This window comes from Pteronotus mesoamericanus, unplaced genomic scaffold, assembly GCF_021234165.1.
Source record: "Pteronotus mesoamericanus isolate MK-2021 breed Mesoamerican mustached bat unplaced genomic scaffold, CSHL_Meso_final contig_101, whole genome shotgun sequence".
Lineage (NCBI taxonomy): Eukaryota > Metazoa > Chordata > Mammalia > Chiroptera > Mormoopidae > Pteronotus > Pteronotus mesoamericanus.
In genome coordinates, this window is record NW_026555001.1 from 13,516,454 (window position 1) to 13,534,510 (window position 18,057).

The following is an 18,057-nucleotide window of genomic DNA, read 5'->3' on the forward strand; positions in this document are numbered from 1 at the left end:
CCAACCTTGGTAAGATGGCGGGGCGGGGTGGGGTGGACGGCGACACAAGCTTAGATTTGCAATATGATGAGTATCATGACTCAGCACCCAGCCTGACGATGGTGATCTTGGCCTTGACGTAGGCAAAAGTGTTGACCCAATTGCCCATGATGGGTTTCCATTTTTCTCTTTCTTTCTGGGGTTTACTGAATTCCTATTTTAGTCTAATGAGAAGTCTCTTTCTTGTTTTTGAGTATGGATTTATGTTTCTTAATTCATGTATATCTTTTTATCTTTTCCTGTGTTTGGTGTGGGAAAGAAGTGTCAGCTTATACTCAATTTGCCATCTTGAACAGAACATTCAAGTTCAAAATCTACACATCGGATTCAGGCAGATCCCTGGGGCCCTGCATTTTTCTACGGACCATTCAGACAAAGCCCTGTTCACTTTCTTACACCCCAAGAGCAGGCTCATTCAACAGCTTAATCTAAAGGCCCCCTCGGTATGTCATGGTTCCAGCTTCCAGCTTCCTTAACGACAGCTCTTCATCCCCTGCTAAGGGATTTTTCAGCTTAAAAAAAAGTATCAAGTGAGGGAGTCGTCATCCTACTCCTGGCTGTTGGTCCCTCATTGACTTTGAAACATTAAAAAGTACTTAAGAGCTCACAGTTTTATTTTATCTCATCTGGGATTGTCCCTTATACTAAGGATGTTCTTGTTACACCATAGGCTTTTCAATTACGTAACATTCCTCTGACACTGTAATGTTTTTGGGGGTTTTTTTTGCAGAGTCAGAGATCTAAGTGAATTTTATTGTTGAGTTCTCTTTGTAGTCATTTTAAAGCCAGCCACTGTTTCTTAAGCTACCTCTGAGAGTAACTTATCTACTGATGACACAGCTATATCTTTTTATAGTGTTCCACACCATGCAGCTTAAGTGCCTGGACAATGTTATTTGAAAATACAGATATTTTTAAATCTGTGGTTTCCTATGTCATTGTATATGTAGTTAAAGGCATCTATATATTTTGTACTAAGGAACAGAAGATATGGCTTAAGGTGCCTTATAACTTGAAACATAGTAATTATTTGTATAATATAAATTATATGTTTATATTCTGTTGTAAAAGCAATTCATGCAAGGTAGAGAATATTCATAAAATACACAAAATGTGTAAAATAAGAAAATAAAAATTCATAATTCCATTAACTAGAGGCTATTAATCACTATTAACATTATGGAACATTTTCTCCCAGCCATATTATAAATATACACACACACACACACACACACACACACACACACACACATATATATATATATACACACACACACGTATATATATATAAAAAAAAAAACTAGGAGCCAGGTGCCCTCTATTGTCTAAAGCTGTGGGTGCTCCCCTCCTTCTGTATAAGGTGGCAAAGCCATGAGCTCTCATAGTATCCCTAATAAAAGGTATTAAGGGGGAACGATTTGCTTTAGGATCATACAGTGCCTTAGTGTCACCTGTAGTATTGTACACTGTCTCCTCATACTCCTGTCTATGTGTAACAAATAAAGACAAAAATGTGTTGCTTTTTTATTTTTTAAATGTATTTTTCAATTACAGTTGACATACAATATTACATTAGTACAACACAGCAATTAGACATACACCTTACGAAGTGATCACCCTGGAGAGTCTAGTACCCCTCTGCACCATACATAGTTATTATAATATCATTGATTACTGTTCCCTTTTTTAAAGTACCCTCTGAACCACAGTTTTCTCCTCCATAAAGCAAGGAGACAGCGTAGGTTGTAAAACTTTGGGCCCGTCCCCCACAGTGGACACAGGCATTGGCACCGCTGCTCTTCTCCTGCAAATGGTGCTTGGCCTCTCGCCTGTCCACCCCCATCAGCCCTGCACCCCGCTCCCTGCCCTGCTGTCCTCTCCCTTCCTCCAGAGGCTCTCTGCATCTCCTCGTCTGCTCAAGGGAAGAGGGAGTTCTCCAGGAGCTTCCAAGGTTTTAATTAAACATGACTCCAGTCGAGCAGCACTACATATTAAAACTTTTATTAAAAATACTGCTAAGCCTCCACGTTAATCAGAAAGCCAGCCACATCTTCCCTTAATGGACAGAATTACTCATTAGATCATTAGAATCAGTTGAGACCTTTCAGCTGTCAGATTTTTTTTCCCCCTAATGCAAAGTCTGCATGAGTCACGCTCATGTTAAGGTTTAATAAATTTATTATTATTTGATAGGTTATGTAATTTTAAGAAAAGGGCACTTGGCTTTATGGAGAATTTCTGACCACTCCATGGCAAATGGAATGACTCGGCACCGAATTAGCAGCGTTGATTCATACTCTTATTTGATTTATCTTCTTTCACGTGCTCTGAAACACAACAGGTATGATGGCCCAGGAGCGAGCACTAAATCTCCTCTCCCTCACCACCTGGTTGACAGTAGCTGCTTAAGTAGAATCTGATTTGTGAGGCTGGTCAGGCTTGCGTGTTCACTACTTCTGTCATCATGAGTCAGGGAACTGGATTTCCAAAGACTCTCCCTTTCCTTCCAATTTCCTTCATCTGACTTTTAATAATGGTCTCATATTTCCCAGGCATTTCTCTGTGACCTTAAGGAATTCCATTGACCTGTCTTATTCCCAGTCTTGGAGTAAGTGGTATTTTCCGGTCCATTCTGAAGTTGAGGATGCTAATGGATACAGTTACTGACTGGCCCAGTTACACAAGTGAAAGATCCAGTGGCCCAGACTGAAACGTACTCTCTGGGGAGGAATTCAGTACTGGACAAAGGGCCTTTCGTCCCCACCACAGGGTAATGGTGAAAGACATCGTGGACCATTATATGAGGACTGACCTCATTCAAGATGCAGTAGTCAGTGTGCACTCTAGAGGTGTTTCCCACATATTCTGATACTCCTCATCAGGGCTGAGGGCCTGCCCCTATGTGCCTGGGGAATTCTCAAATGGCCAGAGCCTTTGCCACCATGCCAACACTCTTCTAGAGTGCACATTCTCAAAGACTCTTGTCTACAGTGAGCACCTTACCATTAGAGTTCTCTGCTGGGTTCCATGATCAAGTCCTAAATCTTTACCATGGCTAAATGCCCTCGGAATCTGGCCCTGATCATGTCTCCAGGCTCCCCTCCTACTCCTCATCTCCCAGCCATTCTGAATTTCTACCATTTCCTTAGATGTCTGTATTTTCCTCTTGCCTTTAGTCTTTAGGCATATTGCTTCCTCTGCCTGGAACACTTTTAGATGAGGAAAAATGGTTTTGGGAAAGGGATAGTAAGTTGTTTAGGGCACGTTGAGTGACGATAACAGCAAAATATTCAAGAGACTTATGGCTACTAAAAATATAGGACATAGGGAATGCAAGAGGTTGAGACTTAAGTTGCAGACCTAAGAGTCATTTTCAGAGATAGGAAAATTGAAGCCATCAATCAGAATATAAGGAGAAGGGCATGGGACCCCGATTAGAACCTCTAGTGGTGTTTGGGGGAAGGAAATTTCATGGAAAAGGTAGGGTAGAAACAGATCTAACTGAGGGAAATCAGGGGTAAGGGGAAAATCAAAGTAGTGTGTGATTTGAAGTAAGAGAGAGCAGCTAACATTTGTTGAGTGTCTAGTTAATGCCAACACTGTATTAGGTTATTTACATACATGTAGCTGAAAATCAAACCTAAAGTTTATGCTGCCTTCAATGTATCACCCAAGAGATAATTCCAGTGCCAGATTATTTCAGAGAGATCAATAGGATGAAGATTGAGAATAGTCATTGAATCTAGCTCAGGAAATAATTGATAATTATCAACAGATGAGGTACTGTTGAAACAAGGTCTAATTTTTATTAATATTTATCATCTTTGGGATATAGTAGAAACACTGGACTAGAAATACATAGGTTCTATCCTTAGCACTGCCATTAATTAGAGAAGTCATTAATGCATTTGACCTCAGTTCTCACAACTATGGAATGAAGTATATTCTTAAAGGATTTGAGCCTTCAGCTCTTAGTGGAATCCATAATCCTAATTTAGTATATTTTCCCAATAATATATGTACCTGACATACTGCTATGTGAGGCAGAAACACTATCTATTTTTTCACTATTGTGTCCACAGAACCTAGAATGATGCCCTGAATATATTAGATACTAAATATATATCTGTTAAATGAATAAATTCAAATAATTTTTTATTAATCTAAAACTGAAGTATAGGCATTGTCATATTGGGAACTTGGGTAGTTTAAGGGAGTATATTAAAATCAAACTTCAAAAATAACGTGAAAATTACTGAAATTCTTAAAGTGACTATTCACATATATTTTTACTCTAGTTATGAAAGAATGTGAAACTAGAAAAGAAATGGAGGAGTTGAGCAAAGAAGTGTGAAAATCACTGGTCTAGATTGCTCTCTACCTTTGAGGTATTAAAAATCAGAACGATGTGTTAATCTAAGTCTTTGCCAACTATCAATAGTATGGTAGGATGCCGATACTATTAGGAAAACAAACCAAACTGTAACAAGATCAGTTTGGTGCTGTCTGTGGGGCCAATCATTTTGTATTATCCTATAACCTGGAAGGACATGGACCACTTACATATGTTTACTTCCATTCAATTTCTCTTTTTAGAAACAACTTTTTTCCTGGTTATAAATATTTCCTGTTTATGATAGGACATTTTGAAAACACAGAACTAAAGAAAGAATAAAATAGAAACTTCCCATAATCCTAGCTGGTAGTGATGCCCGTTTTACTGTCTTGGAGAGCTCTTTCCAGTCTGTTTTGTAGGATACTAATTTTTCACATAGCCCCTCAAGCTGAGGTAGACTTGGCCTTTAATAGTAGACTGACAACAGGGAGGCTGGTGAACATTCCACATGCACCTCCACCTTCTAGACTGTAAGGATTGGGCTCAATTGTCTGGGCTCCTGGGGCCTGAGGGAACATTCTCTTTTACTCACTCGTCCTGAACACAGTCCTAGCCCATTTTCTCATCATCCAGCCGGCCTGCAGCTCCTGCCGCACAAGATGTCTGACTTCAGACCACAGTTCACTCCTGGCAGTGTCCAGGGCTCTCTCTGTTCCAGAATTCTCTCAGCTGCAGAGGACCATTTTCACTCTCTTATGCACCACTCACTCTCACATGTGTTTCATGCATGTGTTCAGTTTTAAAATTCATAAACTTCTAGTATAGTTGACAATGTTTTGTTTTCTTTCTCTTCCTTTTCCTCTCCTCCCCTTATGTTTTCTTATTGAGAGAGACTCCTAAGTCTGTTACCGCATCACAAAGTTATTTCCAACTCTTCACAAGATAAGTAAGTAAATCTGGATAAGGTGCTCTAGTTTCCAACTTTGATCACTCTGAAACCAACTTCTACTTTAGCATAAGGAAAATTGCTTTCAAATATCTGAACAGCAAGACAAAAAGAGAAGAGAATCATCTTAATATTTCCTAATATTGCAGTATTTTGCTTCATATGATCTATTCAAATATTTATCTACTTGACATCACAATGAAATCACATCCGAGTGAGGGATTAGTTAGTTGTTCACTTTCCATCCAGATATTTTGATAGTGTAACAAGATAGATTTAGATGCATGACTTCCTTTCCATTTTAAATTACTTCTTGTGAATACCCTATTCCTTCCGTTTCTTCCTTTTGCAGTTGTATCAGAGACTTCATTTTTTCAGTCTTCTTTGGTTCCCTCCCTATTGTTGTTTAGAAAAATAAAGTTCTCCAGTCTATTGTGTGTTAAGAAAAAAGAAAGAGAAAATCCCACCCTTTCAGATAACCTGTATCCATACCTCTAGTCAATTGGGTGTCCAAAAGGAGGGGAGCACTCATTGGTAGTGTTTGCCTGTTCCCATGACCTTACTGAATGTGGAGTTGGAAAGAGCTGCAAAGTTCACACCATTCTATGGTGTTTCTCCATACAATATGTATGTAAACACAGAACATCAAAAATACAAGCACTAGTAAATAATTAGGAAGTGGTGAATGTTGTTGTTTTGGTCACCTTTGTTTTTAATTTAATGTATTTAATTCAGGATTTCTCAAACTTGGTACCGTTGACATTTTGGGCTAAATAATTCTTTGTTCTGGGAGGTTGCACTGTGATTGTGTAGGATATTCAGCATCATCCCTGGCCTCTACCCATAAGAGACCACGCTCTGGTTGTGACAACCAAAAAACTTCTCTGGACATTGCCAAATGTCCCCTGGTGAGAAGCACTAAATTATAAATTTAGGTACTTTACTTTTAATAATGGCTGTATTTAACAGTACTTTTTTCAGAATTCCTGAAAATTTAACAATCAACTCTCCCTCACCCACCATTACGTCTCCTTTATTCTGAGAGCTTAATGGTTTACCACTCTGACCATTCTGGTTTGTGCGTTTTACCGCCAAGTTCTTCTTGTCCCTGTAAGTAGAGCAGCATCTTTCCTTCATCACATTTTTGGTTTTCTTTGAAGTAGAGAGTGTCTTGGCTGACTGCCTAATTTTCTTCTAAAGTAGACTGTTCAGTGCACAGCTCTAGCATTGTGATTTTCTACTCAGCCAAAGTTGGGAACTTCCCAGACATCCTTATGTGCTGTCCAAGGAAGCCAACCCTGGAGTGGGAGGTGAAGGGCAGAGAAGGAAGGAGGAGGAGACCTGGAAGGCAGTGTTCCGCTGTGATCTGGATGAAGAGGCGCCAGCTCTCTCATTGTCAGAAGAGACTGTGTCCTGGAATAAGAAATCCTAGCCTGCCCCCATCTCTGTACCCTCGGGGGAGGGGAACTGGAATGTGAGAAGCGTGAACTGAGAGCTCAGCCAGGCCCTGGGGGTCGGGAGGGAGGCAATCCCTGCCTCATCTATAGTCAGCAAGGTTAGCCCCTGCAGGAAATTGAGATGTGTCCAACCATTTCTTTCTCTGGGCCTTTCCTGATGTCCTGGCACCCTCACTTTTGGCTCACATCAAATGCCTGATAACCTTTCACAGACCAAAGCCACCCAAAGCCCCCACTGCCCGTGCTGACTGGGCACAAAGAAACATAACATGGGGACTAACTCATCTCAAGTTGTGAGGGCCAGTTTACAGCCATGCCGCCCCTTGTGTGCCAGCAGAATTTATTCCGCTATCGGTACAATGTACCTAGCCTCCTAGGGTGTCCCCGTTCCCTAGGGCTGCCACAGCAAATTGCCACAAATTAGGTGGGTTAACACAACAGAAATTTATTCTCCCATAGGTTTGTAGGACAAAAGTCTAAAACTAAATTGCCAAAAAGGCCACATTCTGTCTGAAGGCTCTAGGAGAGAAGCCTCCTTTGTCTCTTATGGCTTCTGGTGACTCCTGGCGTTTCTGAGCCTCTGTCAGTACAACTGCGGTCTTCGCCTCCATCTTCACGCCTTTCTTCCCTGAGTTCTAAATGTCCCTCTCTTGTCTCTCATAAAGACACCAGTCATTGGATTCAGGGTCCATCTAAAACTAATTGCATCTGCAAAGACCCTATTTCCAAATAGGGTCACCTCTACAGGCACTGGAGTTTAGGACTAAAACATCCTTTTTCAGGGACACCATTCAACCCATGGCAAGAGAATTAGGAGTAAGGGTTACTTCTCCTGTTCCATGAGTTATGCAGTTTGGCCACCCAGCACTAAAACTAGCCAGGGAATGAGGGAAAGATGACTTTGTGGCTTCCAACTATCTCTCTCTCCAGGTCAGGGAGGGATTAAACACCCTCACTTCCTCCTTCTCCTACCAGCTTATGTTGAGGAGGTAGCCCTGGCACCTCAGGCAAGAGGAACCCTTTCTAACTGCAAGAGGCGTATTTAAGCCAAGGTAGGTTGAGAAGCAGAGAGGTCTTGCAGGGTTGGCTCAGGTTTGGCCTGAGAGATCAGGGAGATGGTTCCCAGGTTGCACAGTGCTTCACAACCAAGCGCTGAGAGCAGCAAAGAGACAGCATTGTGTGGCTGCAGCTGGGGCTGGGTGGCGTGTGGTGCTACAGGAGCAAAGGAGGAGACCTGGAGGGAGCGAAAGGGGCTTCGGGATCCCTCTGAGCATCCGGGCAGCCATCGGCTCTTGGTGACTCAGGGGGTTTGGGCCCCTTTCCTGCCCTCGTTCCACTCTTTCAGGCCTGTCCCTGCATCTTTGTCATCTAGGTGTTCTTGGGGACTGCTTCTCCAGTGACAATTTCCCCAGCCTTCAACGGTGGTAGCTTTGACTTTGTACCTGAGACAGAGACTGGCAAAAATGGATCTTAAGCCGAAAGGGATAAAGACCAACCCATGAGAAAGACAGCAGAAGGAATAAAACCCAGAATCAATTCAGGTCATGGAAAATGCTAGCAACAGTCCAAAAGGTTTTGTGGGGTTCTTTTGGTTTTGTTTTTAGCTCTAAAAACAGTGAAATGAGAGGGCACACGCCACCTTGAGAATATACATCACTATAGTTCTGGGAATTGATTACTTTATTTTTAATTTTCCTTCTTTCTCCTACCAGACTCCCTCCCTCCTCTTCCTCCAGTTCTCTCTATTTCCCCCTCTCTATGTCTCTCTCCCTCTGTTTCTCTCTCTCTCCTTCTTTCCTTCCTTGTCTGCATTTAATAAGAAAAATCCAAAACCCAGCTTCTGAGGGGTTGCTCTGGAGCTCTGTGTCCATTTCCATCTCTTTAAATTCCGCAGAGTCCAGCCCCCACCTGCACTCCCACGGTGATTTACATTCTCCTGTCCTTCGCGCCGTCACCAGTAACGTTCCACAGCTGTGCAGTGCAACTGAGGAGGCGGCCGTTCCCGCTTGCCGACCTCCAGCCCCAACGTGCCCCTCCGTCTGTGCTTCCCTTTGGTTACCTCGCTGCCTATGGCTGGCTGGGCGCTCTGGTAAGCCAAATATTCTCTGAGATCCCAAACTTAAGAGGAGCATTCAATCTTTGAACTTCTTTCTAGTGACTGAAAGGATTGAGAGAAGAGTTTATCTTGTTAGAATGAGGACCTCGAAAGGACCTAATAAGTGAAGGGGATTTAGATGGCATTGGTGTTTTGTTTTAATGTGGGTGTTAACTGAACATGAACATGAGTTTGGATGTAAAAAATTCAATGCTTAAAAAGGACCAGCTGAAAACAAGCTCTGGAACCATGCATGATTTGGGGTTTACTGATATAGACTAATTAATGCAATACAAATTAGTGACCAATTTTCAAGGGATTAAAATATAATAAGACTACCAACAACATTATGTTTACAATAATTAAATTGTTTCATGATTAAGAATGCCCGTGTTCTTTTTGGAGTGCCTCTAGTGATAATTATGCACATCAGTCATCATTGCCCTATGGATGTAGGCGTGGATTGACTAATGAAGTAGTCTCTTCAATGACAAACCAGATAAGCTAGCTGTGACTGAGGCTGGATGGTGTTCCGGGGTGATTCTTTCCCAATGTGCTCAATAATGTCTTATTCCTTGGGTCCTGGAGAGTTTGACCCAATAGCCACTCTCCCTTCTGCGAAGTCCTTACAGAGTAGTAATTTGACGAGCATGCTACAGGGCACTTTGCTGTTTACTTTATGTGCTGCCAGAGAGCTTTTACCTGGCACCAGGGAGATAGCTACTCCCTGGCCACCAAGTCTATCTTTATAGAAATACTGTAAATACCGATTGCAGCCTTTGGATGTAGGCCATGTTCTGGAACTAGCTTACTCATCTATAGAGTGGGGAGAGTGCGACCTTCCGTGCTTGTATCATGGCCCCAACTCTGTCCAATAATGGTATAGTTACCCAATGCCTTGGGGTATTGTTGTCCTAGTCACAACCTGAGGACAGCAGGTCATGAGCTTTTGAGGTTTCTCTAACACCTGTGATACTAGAAGTTGTGTAGTATAGCAAAACCGACAAATTTCAGGAGTCCAAAGATCTCTGCTGGAGTTCCAGCTCTACTGCTTGAGCACGTTGCTCAGCCTGTCTCCTCGGGTTGCTGAGTGTGCAAACTTAGGACTACACATTTTCCCTGGACATTTCCTCATGCAGGGCTGTTGTGAAGACTGGGCCTCATCTGGCAAAGGATGAGGATGGGTTAGGTTAGAGGTTCTCCACCCTCTCCCATCAGGCAGGTCTGGGGCATCTGGGACAATCTGTCCGACATGCAGACTTCGCCTGTCACTCATGTCCCCGCAGACCCCTTCTCTGTACCCTAAGAAAGCAGATTAGAATGCAAGTGAGGCAGAACAGCATTTTTATGAAAGCATCAAATCTGCTCTAATTTATATAGCCATAAATCACTTGTAAGCTTTGGTAGTTTATCATCAGCAGCAAATTACTTAGGATACACCTCATCTATCGCGGCTCTGTGGTTGAAAACTGCAGAGATGATAAGATTTCTTCCACTCTAAAGATCTCAAACCTCATGCCTGTCTTCAGGTTATATAAATGTAAATGTTAACAATGGTGATACCAAATGTACGCAGAGAAAATGGATCTGACAGAGCCCCCTTTCTGAGAGACCAAGGGGCTTATTCACCAGCACCTGCATGTGTTCAATAGCACAGGACCAGCTACGACCTGAGGCCAAATCTAGCCCGTGAGTGAAGAATGGCTATTACATCTCAAATGACTGAAAAAATATCAAAATAAAAAAACTATCTTGTAACTCATGAAAATTATATGAAATTCAGATTTTGGTGTCCATGAATAAAGTTTGGTTGGAATACGGTCAAGCTCATTTGTTTATGCATTGTCTTTGGCCATCTTCCCTGCAGCAACTGAGTTGAATAGTTGCAACAGACTGTCTGGCCCATAAGGCCTAAAAAATTTACTCTGTTTCTTTTTAGATAATGTTTGCCAGCTCCTAGAATAACATGTGACTCACCTTACCTCAATCCTCACAGCTAGAGAGAAAAACGAGAGTTTAAATTTCTGCTTCATCATTTTCTCCACAATTAGGAGAGCAGTATAATTTATTGTCCAAACTGAGACCTTGTTTTAGAGTGTCTTAGTCATATTTGGGCTGTTATAACAAAATGCTACAGATTGATTGAGAAGTGAACTTCTGTTGTATATGAACTACAGGAGTCCCAGAGCCTGGAAGTCTGAGGTCAGGTGTCAGCATGGCAGGGGAGGGCTCTCTTCCTGGCTCCAGGCTTCCTGTTGTGTCCTCACAGGAAGAAAGGGGCTAGGAAGCTCTGTGTGGTCTCTTTCAGAAGGGCACTAATTCCATTTATGAGGATAGGGTTCTCCCAAGGGCCTGCCTCCCAATACCATCCCTGGAGCATTAGAATTTCAACCTGTGAATTTTGGAGAAACACAAATATTCAGATGACAGCAGAGACTGTAAAAAAGGTCACTGTGCATAAACCGAGATGGAACCGGGAAAGCTAAGACACATGGTCACCCTACCTTATGCCCTTGGTGTGAGCAAACTAAAGTACATTTGTCCAGAGTGGGGACAGGAGGCTCTGTGGGTCCCAACATGAAGGGATTCAGTCCCTGGCTTCCTGAACTAGAAGAGGCATCTCTTTGCCCAACAGTGGAGAGGGGCTGGATTCTGGGAAAGTTGACCTCCCCTCTTTGCCCCAACCTGCAACCTCATTGTTTAGGCAATATTTTGATATTTCTGTATGTTATTGCTTTTGGAGTGATACACTACTTTAAAATGTTATTTTTAGCCCATAAGAGAATACTGAAAACAACATGAAAAGTCTCTCACCTTCATTCAAGTTTTTCAAGTTTACTAAAAATATGGTCCATCACCCAGCCTCTAGTTATTTGTGCGGAAGATCAGGGATGAAAGAAGTCAAAGAAGTGTGAAGCTGCTGACAGTTATGCATTTTCAAGAAAACCAAAAGCAAATACTAAGTATTTGCCCCAGGTCAGCAAATTGACAGATCAGCATGTGGTCCAAGTGAAAAGGGAAGTGGTTTTCAGAGGGGAACAAACAAACAAAAACCTAATTTACTCTGGGAGGGGCAGGGGGGACAAGTGATCTCTCAGAGGTCAGGGCCCTGTCACCTTGGGCTTTATATTTCATTGGGAAGTCACTGTTTTGAGTTGTGCTTAAAAATAAGCTTATAGCCTAACCAAGTTATGAAAGACAAATGCAACACATCAAGCAGCAGCCAGGGATTGCAGGTCTGCTGTACCAGGGGAACAGGGTCTTTGTGTCTGTGCCCAGGGAACGTTGGGGACATTCTGCCCCTTCTCTGCGTACACAGGAAATACATTACTGTCCCTCCAGTTGCCCTGGGGGACTGCCTTTCTCACCCCCATCTGTGAGGGGAAGGCTAACTCTCAGGCTAGGGGAGGGAAGAGCGGAAGACACAGATGCAAAGCTGTGACCCAGGCCCCATCCTCATGGGCAGTAAAACCTGTACCCACCTCAGCCCTGTGGGTCCCCTTTCCCAGTGCTCCTCCAGCCTACATTTTGTCGCACTGAGTCTGGGACTCTTAGCTTAAAGTCTTGGAAAATAATCACCTCTGACTCTGGGAACCAGCTCAAAAGTATTGCTTCTCGACTTTTGGGTTATTGTTTGTTGTAATCTATTGAAAAAGAAGGGATACATGTATAATGGTGAAATTTGGTTGGGTCCTGTCCTTAGATGCTAAAGATCCTGTATGTTTTTTTGAGAGGTGGCTATGGAGGGATTCACTGATTCACTTCCAACCATCCTGCGGAAGCTGTTACCAGCATTTCTTTCTCCACAGACAGCAGCCTAAATTAGAAATACTTAACAGTACCCCTAATTTCCCAGGATAGAGAACAGATCCACAGCACCAGGGGATCTTGGAGGCGACTGATACATCCCCATAGGCTCAGGCCTGGAGCCTTCAACAGAAGACCAGAATATACCAACATGAATTGTAGCTAAATTTGGTTACATTTAAAAGATCAAAGCATTTTTGAAACTTAAGGATATATATAAATGAATAGTTATTTTATCCTCAAATGTAGATAAGAATTAAAATAAGTTGAATAAATCTGTTGAGATGATTATATAAAAATTAAAATTCTGTAATCTAAAATGATTTAAAAAATGGAACACAAACATATTTTCCAAAAATACATAGGAAAATAGATGATGTATTTAGAATATGTAAAAAACTTCACATCAATAAAAAATGTATTAATATCCCTGAAAGAAGACTAGGCAACTGTTAAGAAGCAAAATCCAAAGAAAAACACATGAAAAAGATTAACAAAGAGTTGAAAAATGATTCAGATTCTAGTAATCAAAAATGCAAATTAAAAAATAAATTGTTTTCAGCTACAAAAATAGCTAAGTTTTTAAGTGATAACACAATAATGCCAGTGAAGTTATGATGAAATAGGCATGTTTCTTATGCTGCTACCAGCAATGTAGACTAACACAATATTTTTGGAAAGCAGATGTATATTTGTTAAAAGCACTAAAAATGTTCACAGCCTCTCACTAATCCCTGCACCATCTTTCAATCAGTCGCTACCGCACCCTCCCCTCTTGCAGCTCATAGTCTGCTCCGTGATTCCAGGCCATGCGGGGCCATGGCCAGGGACAGCGGTGTGGGGCCTGACTGTGCAGCGCGGGGCTGGCTGGGTGGAGGGGAGCAAAAAGGGAAACAATGGGACAACTGTAATAGCATAAACAATAAAACATTAAACAAATAAAAATAAAAATGTTTATATCTTTTGAAGCATAACTTCTAGGAATCTATTCTAAAATAATAATTAGAAATTTGAAAATACATATATTCTGGAAGGATCTTTAGCACATATCATTTATAACAGCAAACAACACAAAATCAAACCCTGAAAACATGCTAAAATCCCTCAAATAAGAAAGTGTTCAATGTAGAGAATATTTAATGTCATAGCATATTAAATACTGTAAATGGAAAAAAGCAAGGTACAATCTTGTATGTAGTATATTGTTCCAATATTTTTAGAACGATAGATGAGAAATGCATCAAAATGTTAGCAGTGGATAACTTTCTCTAGGTGTTGGGGGTACAGTTGATTTTCACTTTCTTGCATCATCCCTTAAAATGAGCATTTAAAAGTTTTTCATTTTGCATTTATTCCTTGTCTTATTTCATAAAGACCTTGGGGTTTAAAAATATGAATAAGTTAGCCAGGTAAAATACATTAGAAATAATTAAGAACTTAAGAGGAAGTAAAAAACTGTGAATAAGAAAATAACTGTGGGCCTTGGAATTTCCTTAGTTCCAAAAACATGCCATGTATTACAACTCACTAACGGAGGAAACCGCAGCGTAGCCTGTAAGCTGCCCAGCCACCCTCACAAGGCATGAAGTGCTTTCAGTTACAAGATTCACAGTGTGTCTACAGTGAAACCAAACCAGTTGCTTATTAAAGATATGTGTGTTCTGAAACTGACCAGATAGAAACGTTTTACATGGGTTCTTAAAGAAAGATTAACACTCAGTATCATCCGAATAATAATCACAGCAGTGCAATTTGTTCAGCATTACTCACAGTGACCTTTAAATAGGGGCTGATGAGGTGTAAATCCGAAGAGCAATTCTAATCATTTGGCTAAATCCAGGTATACACTCTAGGACACCTAAACCGGCCGTTCTAGAATAAGTTCTTCAGATCCTTGGAGGCCGCGTTTCTCCGTGAGAAGAGGAAATGTTTACCTGGTCACAGGGGCGTGAGGACACCTGTGGATCCTGTGTGCCTCTCTGACAGTCCTGGCTCATGCTGTGAAATCAAACTTTGTTGAGTTCAGGTTTGCCCAAATTTATTTGACTAATTTCTTTGCAAAATTCCTGTTACAATCCAGGTAAACAAGTCATGCGTCTTTCTCAGATTTTACTTGGGAAAAATTCCCACGGAACGTTTATTGCTTTTGAAAGCAGAGGAACATAAGTTAACATATAATAAAAGAGGAAGCTCCCTGTGTCATGGAGTGACTGTACCATTCCTTGTGGTTCCTTGTGGATTCACTGTATTATTGCCCTTGCATTAAACCCTACTAGATTTGATGGTTCCTAGGAACCCACTCTCACAGGGTCCCCGCTCAGATTTGGTGATTCTTTGGAGGATTTTTGAGGGGCGGGGAGCCAGTCGTTTGGACTTCTACCCCTCTCACTCCACGGCATCTTGGCTTTGTCTCTAGCACTCGGCTCCCTGCGGCTCCAGGGCCAAAACCCAATAAAGGCAGAACTACTTTTTGCTGTGACACACAGTGGCTGGAGTTTCTGGGACGCAGAACTGGGGAGGTGGGGAGAGCTTGACAGACACAGAGTAAATAAATCAGGCCTCTAATTAAATTTATATGATAAATAGGTTGTCTCATTTATTTGGTAAACAAATTTGGGCAGATAACGAGGTTTCCACTGAAGGCCTGACAGAGCCCCAGAGGCGCGTGCCAGCGATCACCCTGTTTACATCCTGTGCTTTCTGTAGAAGCATTTATCTGGCTCATCAGGTGGCTCTGTCTGCAAGAGATGCGACAAGGGACAAACAAAAAGGAAGAGGCATTTCTGGTGCTTATGGGTGTCTGTCCTTCCATTTGTGGCCACAGAAGAAATCAGAAAATAGCATCCAAAAAAAGGAGGTTTTTTTAGGGAGGAAGAGTGCAGATTTCTCATGGTAATTGGAAAAGGAAAAGCATGAGAATGGAGGGAGCATTTTTATCTCAGTGTTAGAAAAAATCAGAACACAGAAAAATAAAAAAGAGAGGGAGAGAGGTTGGATTGAGACTCGAGACAGGACTGGCTCCGGGTTCTCTGAGCGACCAGAGCCCCCGCGGAGCCAGGCCCTCTGCTTGCAGAGAGAAGCCTCCTTGGACTAACAGAGTGGCAGGCTGCGCGATTTCCCCCTGGCTAGTGGGGCGACCTTCAGCAAATCATTCCACAGCCCTGTGACTTAATTTCTTCATCTTTAAATAGAGACTAATAATGGTGAAAGGATCACTAACTTGTGAGACTTGGGATGCTGTGCAAATTGTGAAGAATGATGCAAGTGTTTAGTTTTAATATTGTAAATAGCAGCAGGAAGCAAAGTGCAGGGGAGAGAACTGTTTCTCTGGATTAAGAAGAGCGCTGGGCTTAAATTCTGATTTTTCTTTTTTCTTTTTTTTTTTTTCCTGTGTGAACATGACATTGGAAAAAAATCTGCCTGTCTGATTCAGTCTGTCTGTATTTCTTTGTATCCACGTCTTGCACTACTGTCTCAATCTATGAAGCAAACATGACAAGGTGTCTTGAAAGGACACCTTGGTGCCAGACTTTGGAGAATAGTGTTCCCCAGAACTACTGCGCAAGTAAACATTCTTTAGAGCATCCCCCCCTGCCCAGAAACTAACAAAATAAGGTGGCATCACAGTGTCCCTTTAATTTGCAAGCTTCGACAGCCTTGCCAAAGACTAGCAGATATCAGACAGGCAAGAATGCCAGGAGGGAGCATCTGAGCAATCTAACACTCTCATGTCCCCCACCAAAACCCAAAGCCCCACTTTCAGGTCCTAGTTATCAGGCTGGTTCTATGAGCTCCTGCCTCAAACTCACAGACCCTGTTATTAAAATACAGGACAAAATCCATTCTGCACTGAGGGAAACACACACACACACAGGAGAGGAGTGAGATTTCCGTTCTTCCAGGGTTTGGGATGGAGTTTCTGGCATCTCCGCCCCCTCCACGTGCCCCTCAGGGTCGCCTCAGTAAGGAGCCCATTTCCCTCGGCCGTGCCTGCAGTGTTTTGTGTCCCCAACTCTGAGGCCCTCTTCCCGTTTCTCTTCCAGATACGGTTTGTCTCTGCAGATCTTCTAAAAACTGCAAATAGCTAGCATTCGGAAACTATTGTACATGGGAGATATTTCTACATCTTCCCTACATTCACCCCATGCCTCGGAATCAGACAGGAACTAAGAAGTGCTTTTGGAGTGAATGTTTGCACTGAGCCTGAGAGGCCGAATTGCATAATGACCATCGCCCTGCAGCTCACTCTGCGAGGGCGCCACCCCCACCGCCTTGCCTCCCTCATCCTGGCCTTTCACACCTTTCCCTCTGCTGAAGTGACCAGGAACTGAGGCAGGGTGGGCATTTCAGCCATCATTGGCCAAATCCTTGGCACAGCCAAATACCAGTCTCCTCAGAAATTATTCCAATTTGGAAAGAAGTAAAAGGAGAGAAGAGGCTGTCCTGATTTGGGAGTCCAGGAGCTGGGCTCCCTGCGTCACCCTCGCTGCCCTGGTCATCTAGTTGGTCATCACTTCCTGGAGCTCTGGGCCTTGGTCCAAGCGACTCCCACCTCTCATCTTGACCTGCAGCCTCTAGACCTTGAGGTGCCCTCAGGTGGTATTTCGCTTTCCCAGCCTGTCTTCCCCAAGTGCCCTGGCAGCAGGGAGTGGCGAGCAGAGCCTGGTGAGAGATGGGCACAGCAAAGTGGCCCTAGTTGGTGTGTCCTAGGCCCTGGGGCCACAGGTGGATTCCACCAAGGAAGACCCTTCCCCTAAGCTGCTGCTGTGCGTGGGCCCCGCTCCACGCAGCTCTCAGCGGATGCACACTGTGAGACCTTCCTGTGCGGAAGACTTTGACCTTGGGCAAAGAGGCAACATATGTTCACCGATACTGATTTATCCCCCAGTCCTGGCCTTGACGCGCCTTCTCCTCCACCCGAGACTTGAGGGAACTGAGACAGGAAGGACATCTCAGTCTTGCTCAGCAGAACCCGCTGACCACCGCTGGGCCTGGGGCGTGAGCCGGGGCTCAGCATCTTTGACTCGCTGCCACTGGACAGCAGGATGGCATCAGTAGCCCCAAACCACGTCAGGGCCTGTCTTCGTTCAGGCTGAACGAAACTGTCATGTGCATGGCAACGTTCCCCTCCACATCTGTTTTGCGTAATTTAAAAATCACAGCTCCTGCACCTACACGATCGGCACCACATGTTGTTCATCTTCCTTATTATCCCAAATTAAAGTGTGGCCTGGTGTCTGGATTTTCTGCATTGTCTCTACTAATGGAGCTCTAATCAGACTCCCAAACTTTGGGAGGAGGTTATTGAATGGGAGGGGAATCATGTAAACCTGATTTCCCTGTGCTCGCAGCAAAAGAGACCCTCGTTGTGCCTGAG

The 18,057-nt window shown here is 43.0% G+C and overlaps 1 protein-coding gene across 1 annotated transcript in view; it reads left to right on the forward strand.

Annotated features, from left to right (window-relative positions):
* The window catches only part of ALK (ALK receptor tyrosine kinase), a 632,462-nt gene that overhangs the window by 281,272 nt on the left and 333,133 nt on the right, over positions 1–18,057 (forward strand). The window lies entirely within an intron of this gene.